This window comes from Ambystoma mexicanum, chromosome 14 (genome assembly GCF_040938575.1).
Source record: "Ambystoma mexicanum isolate Mex_15411 chromosome 14, UKY_AmexF1_1, whole genome shotgun sequence".
Classification (NCBI taxonomy): Eukaryota; Metazoa; Chordata; class Amphibia; order Caudata; family Ambystomatidae; genus Ambystoma; species Ambystoma mexicanum.
This window is the reverse complement of record NC_090940.1, coordinates 467,692,770-467,716,815: the sequence shown is the minus strand read 5'-3', so window position 1 is coordinate 467,716,815 and position 24,046 is coordinate 467,692,770.

Below are 24,046 nucleotides of genomic sequence, written 5' to 3'. Positions count from 1 at the left end.
ACTTCGATATCACATCTCATGCTATAGGAAGCCTCTCAGGTTTGGAAGGGGAAGGAGTTAGATATCACATTTCATGTTAGAGGTAGGATCTCAGGTTTGTTAGAGGCATTGAGATTTCACATCTCATGCTATCAGAAGGGTCTCAGGATTGGAATGGGAAGGAGTTGGATATCACATCTCATGCCAAAGGGAGGGTCTCAGGTTTGGAAGGGGAAGGATTTGGATATCACATCTCGTGTTATAGGAAGGATCTCAGGTTTGGAATTAGAAGAATTGAGATATCACATCTCATGCTATCGGAAGGATCTCAGGTTTGGTATTAGAAGCATTGAGATATCACATCTCATGCTCTCAGAAGGGTCTCAGGATTGGAATGGGAAGGAGTTGGATATCACATCTCATGTTATAGGAAGGGTCTCAGGATTGGAATGGGACGGAGTTGAATATCACATCTCATGCTATAGGAAGGTTCTCAGGTTTGGTATAAGCATTGAGATATCACATCTCATGCTATAGGAAGGGTCTCAGGATTGGAATGGGAAGGAGTTGGATATCACATCTCATGCTATAGGGAGGGTCTCACGTTTGGAAAGGGAAGGAGTAGGATATCACATTTCATGTTAGAGGTAGGATCTCAGGTTTGGTATTAGAGGCATTGAGATATCACATCTCATGCTATCAGAAGGGTCTCAGGATTGGAATGGGAAGGAGTTGGATATCACATCTCATGCTAAAGGGAGGGTCTCAGGTTTGGAAGGGGAAGGATTTGGATATCACATCTCATGTTATAAGAGGGATCTCAGGTTTGGTATTAGAAGCATTGAGATACATCTCATGCTAATGGAAGGGTATCAGGATTGGATTTGGAAGTAGTTGGATATCCCATCTCATGCTATAGGAAGGGTCTCAGGTTGGAATGGGAAGGTGTTGGGTATCACATCTCATGTTATAGGAAGGGTCTCAGGATTGAAATGGGAAATACTTCAATATCACATCTCATTCTAGAGGAAGGCTCTCAGGTTTGGAAGGGGAAGGAGTTGGATATCACATTTCCCATCTCATGCTATAGGAAGGGTCTCAGGTTTGGTATTAGAAGCATTGAGATATCACATCTCATGCTATAGGAAGGGTCTCAGGATTGAAATGGGAAGGAGTTGGATATCACATCTCATGCCATAGGAAGGGTCTCAGGTTTGGTATAAGCATTGAGATATCGCATCTCTGCTATCGGAAGGGTCTCAGGATTGGAATCGGAAGGAGCTGGATATCACATCTCATGCTAAAGGAAGGGTCTCAGGTTTGGAAGGGGAAGGATTTGGATATCACATCTCATGTTATAGGACGGGTCTCAGGTTTGGTATTAGAAGCATTAAGATATCACATTTTATGGTATAGGAAGGGTTTCAGGATTGGAATGGGAAGGAGTTGGATATCATATCTCATGCTATAGGAAGGGTCTCAGGATTGGAATGGGAAGGAGTTTGATATCAAATATCATGCCATAGGAAGGGTCTCAGGTTTGGTATTAGAAGCATTGAGATATCACATCTCATGCTATAGGAAGTGTCTGAGGATTGGAATGGGAAGGAGTTGGATATCACATCTCATGCTATAGGAAGGGTCTCAGGTTTGGCAGAAGCGTTGAGATATCACATCTCATGCTATAGGAAGAGTCTCAGGATTGGAATGGGAAGGAGTTGGATATCACGTCTCATGTTAAAGGAAGGGTTTCAGGTTTGGTATTAGAAGCATTGAGATATCACATCTCATGCTATAGGAAGGGTCTCAGGATTGGAATGGGAAGGACTTGGATATCACATCTCATGCTATAGGGAGGGTCTCAAGTTTGATATTAGAAGCATTGAGATAACAAATCTCATCATATGGGAAGGGTCTCAGGATTGGAATGGGAAGGAGTTGGATATCACATCTCATGATAAAGGAAGGGTCTCAGGTTTGGAAGGGGAAGGATTTGGATATCACAACTCATGTTATAGGACGGGTGTCAGGTTTGGTATTAGAAGCATTGAGATAGCAAGTCTCCTGGTATAGGAAGGGTCTCAGAATTGCAATGGGAAGGAGTTGGATATCACATCTCAAGCTATAGGAAGGGTCTCGGGATTGGAATGGGAAGGAGTTTGATATCACATCTCATGCCATAGTATGGGTCTCAGGTTTGGTAGAAGCATTGGGATATCACATCTCATGCTATCGGAAGGGTATCAGGATTGGATTTGGAAGGACTTCGATATCACATCTCATGTTATAGGAAGGCTCTCAGGTTTGGAAGGCGAAGGAGTTGGATATCACATTTCATGTTAGATGTAGGATCTCAGGTTTGGTATTAGAGGCATTGAGACATCACATCTCATGCTATCAGAAGGGTCTAAGGATTGGAATGGGAAGGAGTTGGATATCACATCTCACGCTAAAGGGAGGGTCTCTGGTTTGGAAGGGGAAGGATTTGGATATTACATCTCATGTTATAGGAAGGATCTCAGGTTTGGTATTAGAAGCATTGAGATATCACATCTCATGCTATCGGAAGGATCTCAGGTTTGGTATTAGAAGCATTGAGATATCACATCTCATGCTATCAGAAGGGTCTCAGGATTGGAATGGGAAGGAGTTGGATATCACATCTCATGCTAAAGGGAGGGTCTCAGGTTTGGAAGGGGAAGGATTTGGATATCACATCTCATGTTATAGGAAGGATCTCAGGTTTGGTATTAGAAGCATTGAGATATCACATCTCATGCTATAGTAAGGGTCTCAGGATTGGAATGGGAAGGAGTTGGATATCACATCTCATGCTAAAGGAAGGGTCTCAGGTTTGGTAGAAGCATTGAGATATCACATCTCATGCTATAGGAAGGGTCTCAGGATTGGAATGGGAAGGAGTTGGATATCACATCTCATGCCATAGGAAGGGTCTCAGGTTTGGTATAAGCATTGAGATATCACATCTCTGCTATCTGAAGGGTCTCAGGATTGGAATGGGAAGTACTTAGATATCACATCTCATGCTATAGGGAGGGTCTCAGTTTTGATATTAGAAGCATTGAGATATCACATCTCATGCTATCGGAAGGGTCTCAGGATTGGAATGAGAAGGAGCTGGATATCACATCTCATGCTAAAGGAAGGGTCTCAGGTTTGGAAGGGGAAGGATTTGGATATCACATCTCATGTTATAGGACGGGTCTCACGTTTAGTATTAGAAGCATTAAGATATCACATCTCATGGTATAGGAAGGGTTTCAGGATTGGAATGGGAAGGAGTTGGATATCATATCTCATGCTATAGGAAGGGTCTCAGGATTGGATTGGGAAGGAGTTTGATATCAAATCTCATGCCATAGGAAGGGTCTCAGGTTTGGTATTAGAAGCATTGAGATATCACATCTCATGCTATAGGAAGTGTCTGAGGATTGGAATGGGAAGGAGTTGGATATCACATCTCATGCTATAGGAAGGGTCTCAGGTTTGGTAGAAGCATTGAGATATCACATCTCATGCTATAGGAAGAGTCTCAGGATTGGAATGGGAAGGACTTGGATATCACATCTCATGCTATAGGGAGGGTCTCAAGTTTGATATTAGAAGCATTGAGATATCACATCTCATGATATGGGAAGGGTCTCAGTATTGGAATGGGAAGGAGTTGGATATCACATCTCATGATAAAGGAAGGGCTCAGGTTTGGAAGGGGAAGGATTTGGATATCACAACTCATGTTATAGGACGGGTGCAGGTTTGGTATTAGAAGCATTGAGATAGCAAGTCTCCTGGTATAGGAAGGGTCTCAGAATTGGAATGGGAAGGAGTTGGATATCACATCTCAAGCTATAGGAAGGGTCTCGGGATTGGAATGGGAAGGAGTTTGATATCACATCTCATGCCATAGTATGGGTCTCAGGTTTGGTAGAAGCATTGGGATATCACATCTCATGCTATCGGAAGGGTATCAGGATTGGATTTGGAAGTAGTTGGATATCCCATCTCATGCTATAGGAAGGGTCTCAGGTTGGAATGGGAAGGAGTTGGATATCACATCTCATGTTATAGGAAGGGTCTCAGGATTGGAATGGGAAGGACTTCGATATCACATCTCGTGTTATAGGAAGGCTCTCAGGTTTGGAAGGTGGAAGGAGTTGGATATCACATTTCATGTTAGAGGTAGGATCTCAGGTTTGGTATTAGAGGCATTGAGACATCACATCTCAGGCTATCAGAAGGGTCTCAGGATTGGAATGGGAAGGAGTTGGATATCATATCTCACGCTAAAGGGAGGGTCTCTGGTTTGGAAGGGGAAGGATTTGGATATCACATCTCATGTTATAGGAAGGATCTCAGGTTTGGTATTAGAAGCATTGAGATATCACATCTCATGCTATCGGAAGGATCTCAGGTTTGGTATTAGAAGCATTGAGATATCACATCTCATGCTATCAGAAGGGTCTCAGGATTGGAATGGGAAGGAGTTGGATATCACATCTCATGCTAAAGGGAGGGTCTCAGGTTTGGAAGGGGAAGGATTTGGATATCACATCTCATGTTATAGGAAGGATCTCAGGTTTGGTATTAGAAGCTTTGAGATATCACATCTCATGCTATAGGAAGGCTCTCAGGATTGGAATGGGAAGGAGTTGGATATCACATCTCATGCTATAGGAAGGCTCTCAGGATTGGAATGGGAAGGAGTTGGATATCACATCTCATGCCATAGGAAGGATCTCAGGTCTGGTATTAGAAGCATTGAGACATCACATCTCATGTTATAGGAAGGGTCTCAGGATTGGAATGGGAAGGAGTTGGATATCACATCTAATGCTATAGGAAGGGTCTCAGGTTTGGTATAAGCATTGAGATATCACATCTCATGCTATAGGAAGGGTCTCAGGATTGGAATGGGAAGTAGTTGGATATCACATCTCATGCTATAGGGAGGGTCTCACGTTTGGAAAGGGAAGGAGTAGGATATCACATTTCATGTTAGAGGTAGGATCTCAGGTTTGGTATTAGAGGCATTGAGATATCACATCTCATGCTATCAGAAGGGTCTCAGGATTGGAATGGGAAGGAGTTGGATATCACATCTCATGCTAAAGGGAGGGTCTCAGGTTTGGAAGGGGAAGGATTTTGATATCACATCTCATGTTATAGGAAGGATCTCAGGTTTGGTATTAGAGGCATTGCGATATCACATCTCATGCTATCGAAAGGGTATCAGGATTGGTAGTAGAAACATTGAGATATCAAATCTCATGCTATAGGAAGGGACGCAGGATTGGAATGGGACAGAGTTTGATATCACATCTCATGCTATAAGAAGGGTCTCAGGATTGGAATGGGAAGGAGTTGGATATCACATCTCATGCCATAGGAAGGGTCTCAGGTATGGTATAAGCATTGAGATATCACATTGGTCTCAGGATTGGAGCTTCTAATATCATACTTGAGACCCTCCCTATAGCATGAGATGTGATATCCAAGTCCTTCCCATTCCAATCCTGAGACCCTTCCTATAGCAGAGATGTGATATCTCAATGCTTATACCAAACCTGAGACCCTTCCTATGGCATGAGATGTCATATACAACTCCTTCCCATTCCAAACCTGAGACCCTTCCTATAGCATGAGATGTGATATCCAACTCCTTCCCATTACAATCCTGAGACCCTTCCTATAGCATGAGATGTGATGTCTCAATGCTTCTAATACCAAACCTGAGATCCTTCCTATAACATGAGATGTGATATCCAACTCCTTCCCATTCCAATCCTGAGACCCTTTCTATAGTTCTATAGCATGAAATGTGATATCTCAATGCTTATACCAACACTGAGACCCTTCCTATAGCATGAGATGGGATATCTCAATGCTTATACCAAACCTGAGACCCTTCCTATAGCATGAGATGTGATATCCAACTCCTTCCCAATCCAATCCTGAGACCCTTCCGATAGCATGAGATGTGATATCAAACTCCTTCCCATTCCAATCCTGAGACCCTTCCTATACCATGAGATGTGATATATCAATGCCTCTAATACTAAACCTGAGACCCGTCCTATAACATGAGATGTAATATCCAAATCCTTCCCCTTCCAAGCCTGAGACCCTTCCTATAGCATGAGATGTGATATCTCAATGCTTATACCAAACCTGAGACCCTTCCTATAGCATGAGATGTGATATCCAAGTCCTTCCCATTCCAATCCTGAGACCCTTCCTATAGCATGAGATGTGATGTCTCAAAGCTTCTAATACCAAACCTGAGATCCTTCCTATAACATGAGATGTGATATCCAACTCCTTCCCATTCCAATCCTGAGACCCTTCCTATAGCATGAGATGTGATATCTCAATGCTTATACCAAACCTGAGACCCTTCCTATAGCATGAGATGTGAAATCCAACTCCTTCCCATTCCAATCCTGAGACCCTTCCTATAGCATGAGATGTGATATCTCAATGCTTCTAATACCAAACCTGAGACCCTTCCTATAGCATGAGATGGGATATCCAACTCCTTCCCAATCCAATCCTGAGACCCTTCCGATAGCATGAGATGTGATGTCTCAATGCTTCTAATACCAAACCTGAGATCCTTCCTATAACATGAGATGTGATATCCAACTCCTTCCCATTCCAATCCTGAGACCCTTCCTATAGCATGAGATGTGATATCTCAATGCTTATACCAAACCTGAGACCCTTCCTATAGCATGAGATGTGATATCCAACTCCTTCCCAATCCAATCCTGAGACCCTTCCGATAGCATGAGATGTGATATCAAACTCCTTCCCATTCCAATCCTGAGACCCTTCCTATACCATGAGATGTGATATCTCAATGCTTCTAATACTAAACCTGAGACCCGTCCTTTAACATGAGATGTAATATCCAAATCCTCCCCCTTCCAAGCCTGAGACCCTTCCTATAGCATGAGATGTGATATCTCAATGCTTATACCAAACCTGAGACCCTTCCTATAGCATGAGATGTGATATCCAACTCCTTCCCATTCCAATCCTGAGACCCTTCCTATAGCATGAGATGTGATATCTCAATGCTTCTAATATCAAACCTGAGACCCTTCCTTTAGCATGAGATGTGATATCCAACTCCTTCCCATTCCAATCGGGAGACCCTTCCGATAGCATGAGATATGATACCTCAATGCTTCTAATACCAAACCTGAGACCCTTCCTATAACATGTTATGGGATATCCAACTCTTTCCCATTCCGAGTTGGATATCACATCTCATGTTATAGGAAGGGTCTCAGGATTGGAATGGGAAGGATTTGGATATCATATCTCTTGCTATAGGAAGGGCCTAGTGTTTTTTATTAGAAACATAGAGATATCACATCTCATGGTATAGGAAGGGTTTCAGGATTGGAATGGGAAGGATTTGGATATCACATCTCATGCTAAAGGAAGGGTCTCAGGTTTGGAAGGGGAAGGAGTTGGATATCACATCTCATGCTAAAGGAAGGGTCTCAGGTTTGATAGAAGCATTGAGATATTACATCTCATGCTATAGGAAGGGTCTCAGGATTGGAATGGGAAGGAGTGAATATCACATTTCATGCTAATGGAAGGGTCTCAGGTTTGATAGAAGCATTGAGATATCACATCTCATGCTAATGGAAGGGTCTCAGGTTTGGTATAAGCATTGAGATATCACATCTCTGCTATCGGAAGGGTCTCAGGTTTGCAATGGGAAGGAGTTGGATATCACATCACATGCTATAGGAAGGATCTCAGGTTTGGTATTAGAAGCATTGAGATATCACATCTCATGCTATCGGAAGGATCTCAGGTTTGGTATTAGAAGCATTGAGATATCACATCTCATGCTATCAGAAGGGTCTCAGGATTGGAATGGGAAGGAGTCGGATATCACATCTCATGCTAAAGGGAGGGTCTCAGGTTTGGAAGTGGAAGGATTTGGATATCACATCTCATGTTATAGGAAGATCTCAGGTTTGGTATTAGAAGCATTGAGATATCACATCTCATGCTATCGGAAGGATCTCAGGTTTGGTATTAGAAGCATTGAGATATCACATCTCATGCTATCAGAAGGGTTTCAGGATTGGAATGGGAAGGAGTCGGATATCACATCTCATGCTAAAGGGAGGGTCTCAGGTTTGGAAGTGGAAGGATTTGGATATCACATCTCATGTTATAGGAAGATCTCAGGTTTGGTATTAGAAGCATTGAGATATCACATCTCATGCTATCGGAAGGATCTCAGGTTTGGTATTAGAAGCATTGAGATATCACATCTCATGCTATCAGAAGGGTCTCAGGATTGGAATGGGAAGGAGTCGGATATCACATCTCATGCTAAAGGGAGGGTCTCAGGTTTGGAAGTGGAAGGATTTGGATATCACATCTCATGTTATAGGAAGGATCTCAGGTTTGATATTAGAAGCATTGAGATATCACATCTCATGCTATAGGAAGGGTCTCAAGATTGGAATGGGAAGGAGTTGGATATCACATCTCATGCTAAAGGAAGGGTCTCAGTTTTGGTAGAAGCATTGAGATATCACATCTCATGCTATAGGAAGGGTCTCAGGATTGGAATGGGAAGGAGTTGGATATCACATCTCATGCCATAGGAAGGGTCTCAGGTATGGTATAAGCATTGAGATATCACATTGGTCTCAGGATTGGAGCTTCTAATATCAAACTTGAGACCCTCCCTATAGCATGAGATGTGATATCCAAGTCCTTCCCATTCCAATCCTGAGACCCTTCCTATAGCAGAGATATGATATCTCAATGCTTATACCAAACCTGAGACCCTTCCTATGGCATGAGATGTCATATACAACTCCTTCCCATTCCAAACCTGAGACCCTTCCTATAGCATGAGATTTGATATCCAACTCCTTCCCATTCCAATCCTGAGACCCTTCCTATAGCATGAGATGTGATGTCTCAATGCTTCTAATACCAAACCTGAGATCCTTCCTATAACATGAGATGTGATATCCAACTCCTTCCCATTCCAATCCTGAGACCCTTCCTATAGCATGAGATGTGATATTTCAATGCTTATACCAAACCTGAGACCCTTCCTATAGCATGAGATGTGATATCCAACTCCTTTCCATTCCAATCCTGAGACCCTTCCTATAGCATGAGATGTGATATCTCAATGCTTCTAATACCAAACCTGAGACCCTTCCTATAGCATGAGATGCAATATCCAACTCCTTCCCAATCCAATCCTGAGACCCTTCCGATAGCATGAGATGTGATATCTCAATGCTTCTACCAAACCTGAGACCCTTCCTATGGCATGAGATGTGATATCAAACTCCTTCCCATTCCAATCCTGAGACCCTTCCTATACCATGAGATGTGATATCTCAATGCCTCTAATACTAAACCTGAGACCCGTCCTATAACATGAGATGTAATATCCAAATCCTTCCCCTTCCAAACCTGAGACCCTTCCTTTAGCATGAGATGTGATATCCAACTCCTTCCCATTCCAATCCTGAGACCCTTCCAATAGCATGAGGTGTGATATCTCAATGCTTCTACTATCAAACCTGAGACCCTCCCTATAGCATGAGATGTGATATCCAAGTCCTTCCCATTCCAATCCTGAGACCCTTCCTATAGCATGAGATGTGATGTCTCAAAGCTTCTAATACCAAACCTGAGATCCTTCCTATAACATGAGATGTGATATCCAACTCCTTCCCATTCCAATCCTGAGACCATTCCTATAGCATGAGATGTGATATCTCAATGCTTATACCAAACCTGAGACCCTTCCTATAGCATGAGATGTGATGTCTCAAAGCTTCTAATACCAAACCTGAGATCCTTCCTATAACATGAGATGTGATATCCAACTCCTTCCCATTCCAATCCTGAGACCATTCCTATAGCATGAGATGTGATATCTCAATGCTTATACCAAACCTGAGACCCTTCTTATAGCATGAGATGTGAAATCCAACTCCTTCCCATTCCAATCCTGAGACCCTTCCTATAGCATGAGATGTGATATCTCAATGCTTCTAATACCAAACCTGAGACCCTTCCTATAGCATGAGATGGGATATCCAACTCCTTCCCAATCCAATCCTGCGACCCTTCCAATAGCATGAGATGTGATATCTCAATGCTTATACCAATCCTGAGACCCTTCCGATAGCATGAGATGTGATATCAAACTCCTTCCCATTCCAATCCTGAGACCCTTCCTATACCATGAGATGTGATATCTCAATGCTTCTAATATCAAACCTGAGACCCTTCCTTTAGCATGAGATGTGATATCCAACTCCTTCCCATTCCAATCGGGAGACCCTTCCGATAGCATGAGATATGATACCTCAATGCTTCTAATACCAAACCTGAGACCCTTCCTATAACATGTTATGGGATATCCAACTCTTTCCCATTCCGAGTTGGATATCACATCTCATGTTATAGGAAGGGTCTCAGGATTGGAATGGGAAGGATTTGGATATCATATCTCTTGCTATAGGAAGGGCCTCGTGTTTTTTATTAGAAACATAGAGATATCACATCTCATGGTATAGGAAGGGTTTCAGGATTGGAATGGGAAGGATTTGGATATCACATCTCATGCTAAAGGAAGGGTCTCAGGTTTGGAAGGGGAAGGAGTTGGATATCACATCTCATGCTAAAGGAAGGGTCTCAGGTTTGATAGAAGCATTGAGATATTACATCTCATGCTATAGGAAGGGTCTCAGGATTGGAATGGGAAGGAGTGAATATCACATTTCATGCTAATGGAAGGGTCTCAGGTTTGATAGAAGCATTGAGATATCACATCTCATGCTAATGGAAGGGTCTCAGGTTTGGTATAAGCATTGAGATATCACATCTCTGCTATCGGAAGGGTCTCAGGTTTGCAATGGGAAGGAGTTGGATATCACATCACATGCTATAGGAAGGATCTCAGGTTTGGTATTAGAAGCATTGAGATATCACATCTCATGCTATCGGAAGGATCTCAGGTTTGGTATTAGAAGCATTGAGATATCACATCTCATGCTATCAGAAGGGTCTCAGGATTGGAATGGGAAGGAGTCGGATATCACATCTCATGCTAAAGGGAGGGTCTCAGGTTTGGAAGTGGAAGGATTTGGATATCACATCTCATGTTATAGGAAGATCTCAGGTTTGGTATTAGAAGCATTGAGATATCACATCTCATGCTATCGGAAGGATCTCAGGTTTGGTATTAGAAGCATTGAGATATCACATCTCATGCTATCAGAAGGGTTTCAGGATTGGAATGGGAAGGAGTCGGATATCACATCTCATGCTAAAGGGAGGGTCTCAGGTTTGGAAGTGGAAGGATTTGGATATCACATCTCATGTTATAGGAAGATCTCAGGTTTGGTATTAGAAGCATTGAGATATCACATCTCATGCTATCGGAAGGATCTCAGGTTTGGTATTAGAAGCATTGAGATATCACATCTCATGCTATCAGAAGGGTCTCAGGATTGGAATGGGAAGGAGTCGGATATCACATCTCATGCTAAAGGGAGGGTCTCAGGTTTGGAAGTGGAAGGATTTGGATATCACATCTCATGTTATAGGAAGGATCTCAGGTTTGATATTAGAAGCATTGAGATATCACATCTCATGCTATAGGAAGGGTCTCAAGATTGGAATGGGAAGGAGTTGGATATCACATCTCATGCTAAAGGAAGGGTCTCAGTTTTGGTAGAAGCATTGAGATATCACATCTCATGCTATAGGAAGGGTCTCAGGATTGGAATGGGAAGGAGTTGGATATCACATCTCATGCCATAGGAAGGGTCTCAGGTATGGTATAAGCATTGAGATATCACATTGGTCTCAGGATTGGAGCTTCTAATATCAAACTTGAGACCCTCCCTATAGCATGAGATGTGATATCCAAGTCCTTCCCATTCCAATCCTGAGACCCTTCCTATAGCAGAGATATGATATCTCAATGCTTATACCAAACCTGAGACCCTTCCTATGGCATGAGATGTCATATACAACTCCTTCCCATTCCAAACCTGAGACCCTTCCTATAGCATGAGATTTGATATCCAACTCCTTCCCATTCCAATCCTGAGACCCTTCCTATAGCATGAGATGTGATGTCTCAATGCTTCTAATACCAAACCTGAGATCCTTCCTATAACATGAGATGTGATATCCAACTCCTTCCCATTCCAATCCTGAGACCCTTCCTATAGCATGAGATGTGATATTTCAATGCTTATACCAAACCTGAGACCCTTCCTATAGCATGAGATGTGATATCCAACTCCTTTCCATTCCAATCCTGAGACCCTTCCTATAGCATGAGATGTGATATCTCAATGCTTCTAATACCAAACCTGAGACCCTTCCTATAGCATGAGATGCAATATCCAACTCCTTCCCAATCCAATCCTGAGACCCTTCCGATAGCATGAGATGTGATATCTCAATGCTTCTACCAAACCTGAGACCCTTCCTATGGCATGAGATGTGATATCAAACTCCTTCCCATTCCAATCCTGAGACCCTTCCTATACCATGAGATGTGATATCTCAATGCCTCTAATACTAAACCTGAGACCCGTCCTATAACATGAGATGTAATATCCAAATCCTTCCCCTTCCAAACCTGAGACCCTTCCTTTAGCATGAGATGTGATATCCAACTCCTTCCCATTCCAATCCTGAGACCCTTCCAATAGCATGAGGTGTGATATCTCAATGCTTCTACTATCAAACCTGAGACCCTCCCTATAGCATGAGATGTGATATCCAAGTCCTTCCCATTCCAATCCTGAGACCCTTCCTATAGCATGAGATGTGATGTCTCAAAGCTTCTAATACCAAACCTGAGATCCTTCCTATAACATGAGATGTGATATCCAACTCCTTCCCATTCCAATCCTGAGACCATTCCTATAGCATGAGATGTGATATCTCAATGCTTATACCAAACCTGAGACCCTTCCTATAGCATGAGATGTGATGTCTCAAAGCTTCTAATACCAAACCTGAGATCCTTCCTATAACATGAGATGTGATATCCAACTCCTTCCCATTCCAATCCTGAGACCATTCCTATAGCATGAGATGTGATATCTCAATGCTTATACCAAACCTGAGACCCTTCTTATAGCATGAGATGTGAAATCCAACTCCTTCCCATTCCAATCCTGAGACCCTTCCTATAGCATGAGATGTGATATCTCAATGCTTCTAATACCAAACCTGAGACCCTTCCTATAGCATGAGATGGGATATCCAACTCCTTCCCAATCCAATCCTGCGACCCTTCCAATAGCATGAGATGTGATATCTCAATGCTTATACCAATCCTGAGACCCTTCCGATAGCATGAGATGTGATATCAAACTCCTTCCCATTCCAATCCTGAGACCCTTCCTATACCATGAGATGTGATATCTCAATGCTTCTAATACTAAACCTGAGACCCGTCCTATAACATGAGATGTAATATCCAGATCCTTCCCCTTCCAAGCCTGAGACCCTTCCTATAGCATGAGATGTGATATCTCAATGCTTATACCAAACCTGAGACCCTTCCTATAGCATGATATGTGATATCCAACTCCTTCCCATTCCAATCCTGAGACCCTTCCTATAGCATGAGATGTGATATCTCAATGCTTCTAATACCAAACCTGAGACCCTTCCTATAGCATGAGATGGGATATCCAAATCCTTCCCCTTCCAAGCCTGAGACCCTTCCTTTAGCATGAGATGTGATATCCAACTCCTTCCCATTCCAATCATGAGACCCTTCCGAAAGCATGAGATGTGATATCTCAATGCTTCTAATATCAAACCTGAGACCCTTCCTTTAGCATGAGATGTGATATCCAACTCCTTCCCATTCCAATCCGGAGACCCTTCCGATAGCATGAGATGTGATACCTCAATGCTTCTAATACCAAACCTGAGACCCTTCCTATAACATGTTATGGGATATCCAACTCCTTCCCATTCCAATCCTGAGACCCTTCCGATAGCAGAGATGTGATATCTCAATGCTTATACCAAACCTGAGACCCTTCCTATGGCATGAGATGTCATATACAACTCCTTCCCATTCCAATCCTTAGACTCTTCCTATAGCATGAGATGTGATATCTCAATGCTTATACCAAACCTGAGACCCTTCCTATAGCATGAGATGTGATATCCAACTCCTTCCCATTCCAATCATGAGACCCTTCCTATAGCATGAGATTTGATATCTCAATGCTTATACCAAACCTGAGACCCTTCCTATAGCATGAGTTGTGATATCCAACTCCTTCCCATTCCAATCCTGAGACCCTTCCTATAGCATGAGATGTGATATCTCAATGCTTCTACTATCAAACCTGAGACCCTCCCTATAGCATGAGATGTGATATCCAAGTCCTTCCGATTCCAATCCTGAGAACCTTCATATAGCATGAGATGTGATGTCTCAAAGCTTCTAATACCAAACCTGAGATCCTTCCTATAACATGAGATGTGATATCCAACTCCTTCCCATTCCAATCCTGAGACCCTTCCTATAGCATGAGATGTGATATCTCAATGCTTATACCAAACCTGAGACCCTTCCTATAGCATGAGATGTGAAATCCAACTCCTTCCCATTCCAATCCTGAGACCCTTCCTATAGCATGAGATGTGATATCTCAATGCTTCTAATACCAAACCTGAGACCCTTCCTATAGCATGAGATGGGATATCCAACTCCTTCCCATTCCAATCCTGAGACCCTTCCGATAGCAGAGATGTGATATCTCAATGCTTATACCAAACCTGAGACCCTTCCTATAGCATGAGATGTGATATCCAACTCCTTCCCATTCCAATCCTGAGACCCTTCCTATAGCATGAGATGTGATGTCTCAATGCTTCTAATACCAAACCTGAGATCCTTCCTATAACATGAGATGGGATATCCAACTCCTTCCCATTCCAATCCTGAGACCCTTCCGATAGCAGAGATGTGATATCTCAATGCTTATACCAAACCTGAGACCCTTCCTATAGCATGAGATGTGATATCCAACTCCTTCCCATTCCAATCCTGAGACCCTTCCTATAGCATGAGATGTGATATCTCAATGCTTATACCAAACCTGAGACCCTTCCTATAGCATGAGATGTCATATCTAACTCCTTCCCATTCCAATCCTGAGACCCTTACTATAGCATGAGATGTGATATCTCAATGCTTATACCAAACCCGAGACCCTTCCTATAGCATGAGATGTGATATCCAACTCCTTCCCAATCCAATCCTGAGACCCTTCCGATAGCATGAGATGTGATATCAAACTCCTTCCCATTCCAATCCTGAGACCCTTCCTATACCATGAGATGTGATATCTCAATGCTTATACCAAACCTGAGACCCTTCCTATAGCATGAGATGTGATATCCAACTCCTTCCCATTCCAATCCTGAGACCCTTCCTATAGCATGAGATGTGATATCTCAATGCTTATACCAAACCTGTAACCCTTCCTATAGCATGAGATGTGATATCCAACTCCTTCCCAATCCAATCCTGAGACCCTTCCGATAGCATGAGATGTGATATCAAACTCCTTCCCATTCCAATCCTGAGACCCTTCCTATACCATGAGATGTGATACCTCAATGCTTCTAATACTTAACCTGAGACCCGTCCTATAACATGAGATGTAATATCCAAATCCTTCCCCTTCCAAGCCTGAGACCCTTCCTATAGCATGAGATGTGATATCTCAATGCTTATACCAAACCTGAGACCCTTCCTATAGCATGAGATGTGATATCCAACTCCTTCCCATTCCAATCCTGAGACCCTTCCTATAGCATGAGATGTGATATTTCAATGCTTCTAATACCAAACCTGAGACCCTTCCTATAGCATGAGATGGGATATCCAAATCCTTCCCCTTCCAAGCCTGAGACCCTTCCTTTAGCATGAGATGTGATATCCAGCTCCTTCCCATTCCAATCCTGAGACCCTTCCGATAGCATGAGATGTGATATCTCAATGCTTCTAATATCAAACCTGAGACCCTTCCTTTAGCATGAGATGTGATATCCAACTCCTTCCCATTCCAATCCGGAGACCCTTCCCATAGCATGAGATGTGATACCTCAATGCTTCTAATACCAAACCTGAGACCCTTCCTATAACATGTTATGGGATATCCAACTCCTTCCCATTCCAATCCTGAGACCCTTCCGATAGCAGAGATGTGATATCTCAATGCTTATACCAAACCTGAGACCCTTCCTATGGCATGAGATGTCATATACAAAACCTTCCCATTCCAATCCTGAGACTCTTCCTATAGTATGAGATGTGATATCTTAATGCTTATACCAAACCTGAGACCCTTCCTATAGCATGAGATGTGATATCCAACTCCTTCCCATTCCAATCCTGAGACCCTTCCTATAGCATGAGATGTGATATCTCAATGCTTATACCAAACCTGAGACCCTTCCTATAGCATGAGATGTGATATCCAACTCCTTCCCATTCCAATCCTGAGACCCTTCCTATAGCATGAGATGGGATATCTCAATGCTTCTAATACCAAACCTGAGACCCTCCCTATAACATGAGATGGGATATCCAACTTCTTCCCATTCCAATCCTGAGACCCTTCCGATAGCAGAGATGTGGTATCTCAATGCTTATACCAAACCTGAGACCCTTCCTATGGCAGGAGATGTCATATACAACTCCTTCCCATTCCAATCCTGAGACCCTTCCTATAGCATGAGATGTGATATCTCAATGCTTATACCAAACCTGAGACCCTTCCTATAGCATGAGATGTGATATCCAACTCCTTCCCATTCCAATCCTGAGACACTTCCGATAGCAGAGATGTGATATCTCAATGCTTACACCAAACCTGAGACCCTTCCTATACCATGAGATGTGATATCCGACTCCTTCCAGTTCCAAACCCGAGACCCTTCCTATAGCATGAGATGTGATATCCAACTCCTTCCCATTCCAATCCTGAGACACTTATTATACCATGAGATGTGATATCTCAATGCTTCTAATACCAAACCTAAGACCCGTCCTAAAACATGAGATGTGAGATCCAAATCCTTCCTCTTCCAAACCTGAGACCTTTCCTTTAGCATGAGATGTGATATCCAACTCCTTCCCATTCCAATCCTGAGACCTTTCCTATAGCATGATATGTGATATCTCAATGCTTCTAATACCAAACCTGAGATCCTTCCTATAACATGAGATGTGTATCCAACTCCTTCCCATTCCAAACCTGAGACCCTTCCTATAGCATGAGATGTGATATCTTAATGCTTCTAAAACCAAACCTGAAAACCATCCTATAACATATGTGAAATCCAAATCCTTTCCTTTCCAAACCTGAGACCCTTCCGATAGCACGAGATGTGATATCTCAATGCTTCTAAAACCAAACATGAGAACCATCCTACAACATGAGATGTGAAATCCAAATCCTTCCCTTTCCAATCCTGAGACCCTTCCTATAGCTTGAGATGTGATATCAAACTCCTTCCCATTCCAATCCTGAGATAGCTTGAGATGTGATATCCAACTCCTTCCCATTCCAATCCTGGGACCCTTCCTATAACATGAGATGTGATATCTCAATGCTTCCAATACCAAACCTGAGACCCGTCCTAATACATGAGATGTGAGATCCAAATCCTTCCCCTTCCAAACCTGAGACCCTTCCGATAGCTTGAGATGTGATTTGAAACTCCTTCCCATTCCAAACCTGAGATAGCTTGAGATGTGATATCCAACTTCTTCGCATTCCAATCCTGAGACCCTTCCGATAGCATGAGATGTGATATCTCAATGCTTCTAATATCAAAACTGAGACCCTCCCTATAGCATGAGATGTGATATCTAAGTCCTCCCCATTCCTATCCTGAGACCCTTCCGATAGCAGAGATATGATATCTCAATGCTTATACCAAATCTGAGACCCTTACTATGGCATGAGATGGGATATCCAACTCCTTCATATTCCAATCCTGAGACACTTCCTATAGCATGAGATGTGATATCTCAATACTTCTATCAAACCTGAGACCCTTCCTTTAGCATGAGATGTGATATCCAACTCCTTCCCATTCCAATCCTGAGACCCTTCCTATAGCATGAGTTGTGATATCTCAATGCTTCTAATACCAAACCTGGGACCCGTCCTATAACATGAGATGTGATATCCAAATCCTTCCCCTTCCAAACCTGAGACCCTTCCTTTAGCATAAGATGTGATATCCAAATCCTTCCCATTCCAATCCTGAAACCCTTCCTATAGCATGAGATGTGATATCTCAATGTTTCTAATAAAAAACCTGAGACCCTTCCTATAGCAAGAGATGTTATATCCAAATCCTTCCCATTCCAATCCTGAGACCCTTCCTATAACATGAGATGTGATATCCAACTCCTTCCCATTCCAACCTGAGACTCTTCCTATAGCATGAGAAGGGATATCAAACTCCTTCATATTCCAATCCTGAGACACTTCCTATAGCATGAGATGTGATATCTCAATACTTCTATCAAACCTGAGACCCTTCCTTTAGCATGAGATGTGATATCCAACTCCTTCCCATTCCAATCCTGAGACCCTTCCTATAGCATGAGTTGTGATATCTCAATGCTTCTAATACCAAACCTGGGACCCGTCCTATAACATGAGATGTGATATCCAAATCCTTCCCCTTCCAAACCTGAGACCCTTGCTTTAGCATAAGATGTGATATCCAAATCCTTCCCATTCCAATCCTGAAACCCTTCCTATAGCATGAGATGTGATATCTCAATGTTTCTAATAAAAAACCTGAGACCCTTCCTATAGCAAGAGATGTGATATCCAAATCCTTCCCATTCCAATCCTGAGACCCTTCCTATAACATGAGATGTGATATCCAACTCCTTCCCATTCCAACCTGAGACCCTTCCTATAGCATGAGATGGGATATCTCAATGCTTCTAATACCAAACCTGAGACCCTTCTTATAACATGAGATGGGATATCCAACTTCTTCCCATTCCAATCCTGAGACCCTTCCGATAGCAGAGATGTGATATCTCAATGCTTATACCAAACCTGAGACCCTTCCTATGGCAGGAGATGTCATATACAACTCCTTCCCATTCCAATCCTGAGACCCTTCCTATAGCATGAGATGTGATATCTCAATGCTTATACCAAACCTGAGAAGACCCTTCCTATAGCATGAGATGTGATATCCAACTCCTTCCCATTCCAATCCTGAGACACTTCCGATAGCAGAGATGTGATATCTCAATGCTTATACCAAACCTGAGACCCTTCCTATACCATGAGATGTGATATCCGACTCCTTCCAGTTCCAAACCCGAGACCCTTCCTATAGTATGAGATGTGATATCCAACTCCTTCCCATTCCAATCCTGAGACACTTATTATACCATGAGATGTGATATCTCAATGCTTCTAATACCAAACCTAAGACCCGTCCTAAAACATGAGATGTGAGATCCAAATCCTTCCTCTTCCAAACCTGAGACCTTTCCTTTAGCATGAGATGTGATATCCAACTCCTTCCCATTCCAATCCTGAGACCTTTCCTATAGCATGATATGTGATATCTCAATGCTTCTAATACCAAACCTGAGATCCTTCCTATAACATGAGATGTGTATCCAACTCCTTCCCATTCCAAACCTGAGACCCTTCCTATAGCATGAGATGTGATATCGTAATGCTTCTAAAACCAAACCTGTGAACCATCCTATAACATATATGAAATCCAAATCCTTCCCTTTCCAAACCTGAGACCCTTCCGATAGCACGAGATGTGATATCTCAATGCTTCTAAAACCAAACATGAGAACCATCCTACAACATGAGATGTGAAATCCAAATCCTTCCCTTTCCAATCCTGAGACCCTTCCTATAGCTTGAGATGTGATATCAAACTCCTTCCCATTCCAATCCTGAGACCCTTCCTATACCATGAGATGTGATATCTCAATGCTTCTAATACTAAACCTGAGACCCGTCCTTTAACATGAGATGTATTATCCAAATCCTTCCCCTTCCAAGCCTGAGACCCTTCCTATAGCATGAGATGTGATATCTCAATGCTTATACCAAACCTGAGACCCTTCCTATAGCATGAGATGTGATATCCAACTCCTTCCCATTCCAATCCTGAGACCCTTCCTATAGCATGAGATGTGATATCTCAATGCTTCTAATACCAAACCTGAGACCCTTCCTATAGCATGAGATGGGATATCCAAATCCTTCCCCTTCCAAGCCTGAGACCGTTCCTTTAGCATGAGATGTGATATCCAACTCCTTCCCATTCCAATCCTGAGACCCTTCCGATAGCATGAGATGTGATATCTCAATGCTTCTAATATCAAACCTGAGACCCTTCCTTTAGCATGAGATGTGATATCCAACTCCTTCCCATTCCAATCGGGAGACCCTTCCGATAGCATGAGATATGATACCTCAATGCTTCTAATACCAAACCTGAGACCCTTCCTATAACATGTTATGGGATATCCAACTCCTTCCCATTCCGAGTTGGATATCACATCTCATGTTATAGGAAGGGTCTCAGGATTGGAATGGGAAGGATTTGGATATCATATCTCTTGCTATAGGAAGGGCCTCGTGTTTTTTATTAGAAACATAGAGATATCACATCTCATGGTATAGGAAGGGTTTCAGGATTGGAATGGGAAGGATTTGGATATCACATCTCATGCTAAAGGAAGGGTCTCAGGTTTGGAAGGGGAAGGAGTTGGATATCACATCTCATGCTAAAGGAAGGGTCTCAGGTTTGATAGAAGCATTGAGATATTACATCTCATGCTATAGGAAGGGTCTCAGGATTGGAATGGGAAGGAGTGAATATCACATTTCATGCTAATGGAAGGGTCTCAGGTTTGATAGAAGCATTGAGATATCACATCTCATGCTATAGGAAGGGTCTCAGATTTGGTATAAGCATTGAGATATCACATCTCTGCTATCGGAAGGGTCTCAGGTTTGCAATGGGAAGGAGTTGGATATCACATCACATGCTATAGGAAGGATCTCAGGTTTGGTATTAGAAGCATTGAGATATCACATCTCATGCTATCGGAAGGATCTCAGGTTTGGTATTAGAAGCATTGAGATATCACATCTCATGCTATCAGAAGGGTCTCAGGATTGGAATGGGAAGGAGTCGGATATCACATCTCATGCTAAAGGGAGGGTCTCAGGTTTGGAAGTGGAAGGATTTGGATATCACATCTCATGTTATAGGAAGATCTCAGGTTTGGTATTAGAAGCATTGAGATATCACATCTCATGCTATCGGAAGGATCTCAGGTTTGGTATTAGAAGCATTGAGATATCACATCTCATGCTATCAGAAAGGTTTCAGGATTGGAATGGGAAGGAGTCGGATATCACATCTCATGCTAAAGTGAGGGTCTCAGGTTTGGAAGTGGAAGGATTTGGATATCACATCTCATGTTATAGGAAGATCTCAGGTTTGGTATTAGAAGCATTGAGATATCACATCTCATGCTATCGGAAGGATCTCAGGTTTGGTATTAGAAGCATTGAGATATCACATCTCATGCTATCCGAAGGGTCTCAGGATTGGAATGGGAAGGAGTCGGATATCACATCTCATGCTAAAGGGAGGGTCTCAGGTTTGGAAGTGGAAGGATTTGGATATCACATCTCATGTTATAGGAAGGATCTCAGGTTTGATATTAGAAGCATTGAGATATCACATCTCATGCTATAGGAAGGGTCTCAAGATTGGAATGGGAAGGAGTTGGATATCACATCTCATGCTAAAGGAAGGGTCTCAATTTTGGTAGAAGCATTGAGATATCACATCTCATGCTATAGGAAGGGTCTCAGGATTGGAATGGGAAGGAGTTGGATATCACATCTCATGCCATAGGAAGGGTCTCAGGTATGGTATAAGCATTGAGATATCACATTGGTCTCAGGATTGGAGCTTCTAATATCAAACTTGAGACCCTCCCTATAGCATGAGATGTGATATCCAAGTCCTTCCCATTCCAATCCTGAGACCCTTCCTATAGCAGAGATATGATATCTCATTGCTTATACCAAACCTGAGACCCTTCCTATGGCATGAGATGTCATATCCAACTTCTTCCCATTCCAAACCTGAGACCCTTCCTATAGCATGAGATTTGATATCCAACTCCTTCCCATTCCAATCCTGAGACCCTTCCTATAGCATGAGATGTGATATCTCAATGCTTCGAATACCAAACCTGAGATCCTTCCTATAACATGAGATGTGATATCCAACTCCTTCCCATTCCAATCCTGAGACCCTTCCTATAGCATGAGATGTGATATTTCAATGCTTATACCAAACCTGAGACCCTTCCTATAGCATGAGATGTGATATCCAACTCCTTTCCATTCCAATCCTGAGACCCTTCCTATAGCATGAGATGTGATATCTCAATGCTTCTAATACCAAACCTGAGACCCTTCCTATAGCATGAGATGCAATATCCAACTCCTTCCCAATCCAATCCTGAGACCCTTCCGATAGCATGAGATGTGATATCTCAATGCTTCTACCAAACCTGAGACCCTTCCTATGGCATGAGATGTGATATCAAACTCCTTCCAATTCCAATCCTGAGACCCTTCCTATACCATGAGATGTGATATCTCAATGCCTCTAATACTAAACCTGAGACCCGTCCTATAACATGAGATGTAATATCCAAATCCTTCCCCTTCCAAACCTGAGACCCTTCCTTTAGCATGAGATGTGATATCCAACTCCTTCCCATTCCAATCCTGAGACCATTCCTATAGCATGAGATGTGATATCTCAATGCTTATACCAAACCTGAGACCCTTCCTATAGCATGAGATGTGATATCCAACTCCTTCCCATTCCAATCCTGAGACCATTCCTATAGCATGAGATGTGATATCTCAATGCTTATACCAAACCTGAGACCCTTCCTATAGCATGAGATGTGATATCCAAGTCCTTCCCATTCCAATCCTGAGACCCTTCCTATAGCATGAGATGTGATGTCTCAAAGCTTCTAATACCAAACCTGAGATCCTTCCTATAACATGAGATGTGATATCCAACTCCTTCCCATTCCAATCCTGAGACCCATCCTATAGCATGAGATGTGATATCTCAATGATTATACCAATCCTGAGACCCTTCCTATAGCATGAGATGTGATATCCAACTCCTTCCCATTCCAATCCTGAGACCCTTCCTATACCATGAGATGTGATATCTCAATGCTTCTAATACTAAACCTGAGACCCGTCCTATAACATGAGATGTAATATCCAGATCCTTCCCCTTCCAAGCCTGAGACCCTTCCTATAGCATGGGATGTGATATCTCAATGCTTATACCAAACCTGAGACCCTTCCTATGGCATGAGATGTGATATCCAACTCCTTCCCATTCCAATCCTGAGACCCTTCCTATAGCATGAGATGTGATATCTCAATGCTTCTAATACCAAACCTGAGACCCTTCCTATAGCATGAGATGGGATATCCAAATCCTTCCCCTTCCAAGCCTGAGACCCTTCCTTTAGCATGAGATGTGATATCCAACTCCTTCCCATTCCAATCATGAGACCCTTCCGAAAGCATGAGATGTGATATCTCAATGCTTCTAATATCAAACCTGAGACCCTTCCTTTAGCATGAGATGTGATATCCAACTCCTTCCCATTCCAATCTGGAGACCCTTCCGATAGCATGAGATGTGATACCTCAATGCTTCTAATACCAAACCTGAGACCCTTCCTATAACATGTTATGGGATATCCAACTCCTTCCCATTCCAATCCTGAGACCCTTCCGATAGCAGAGATGTGATATCTCAATGATTATACCAAACCTGAGACCCTTCCTATGGCATGAGATGTCATGTACAACTCCTTCCCATTCCAATC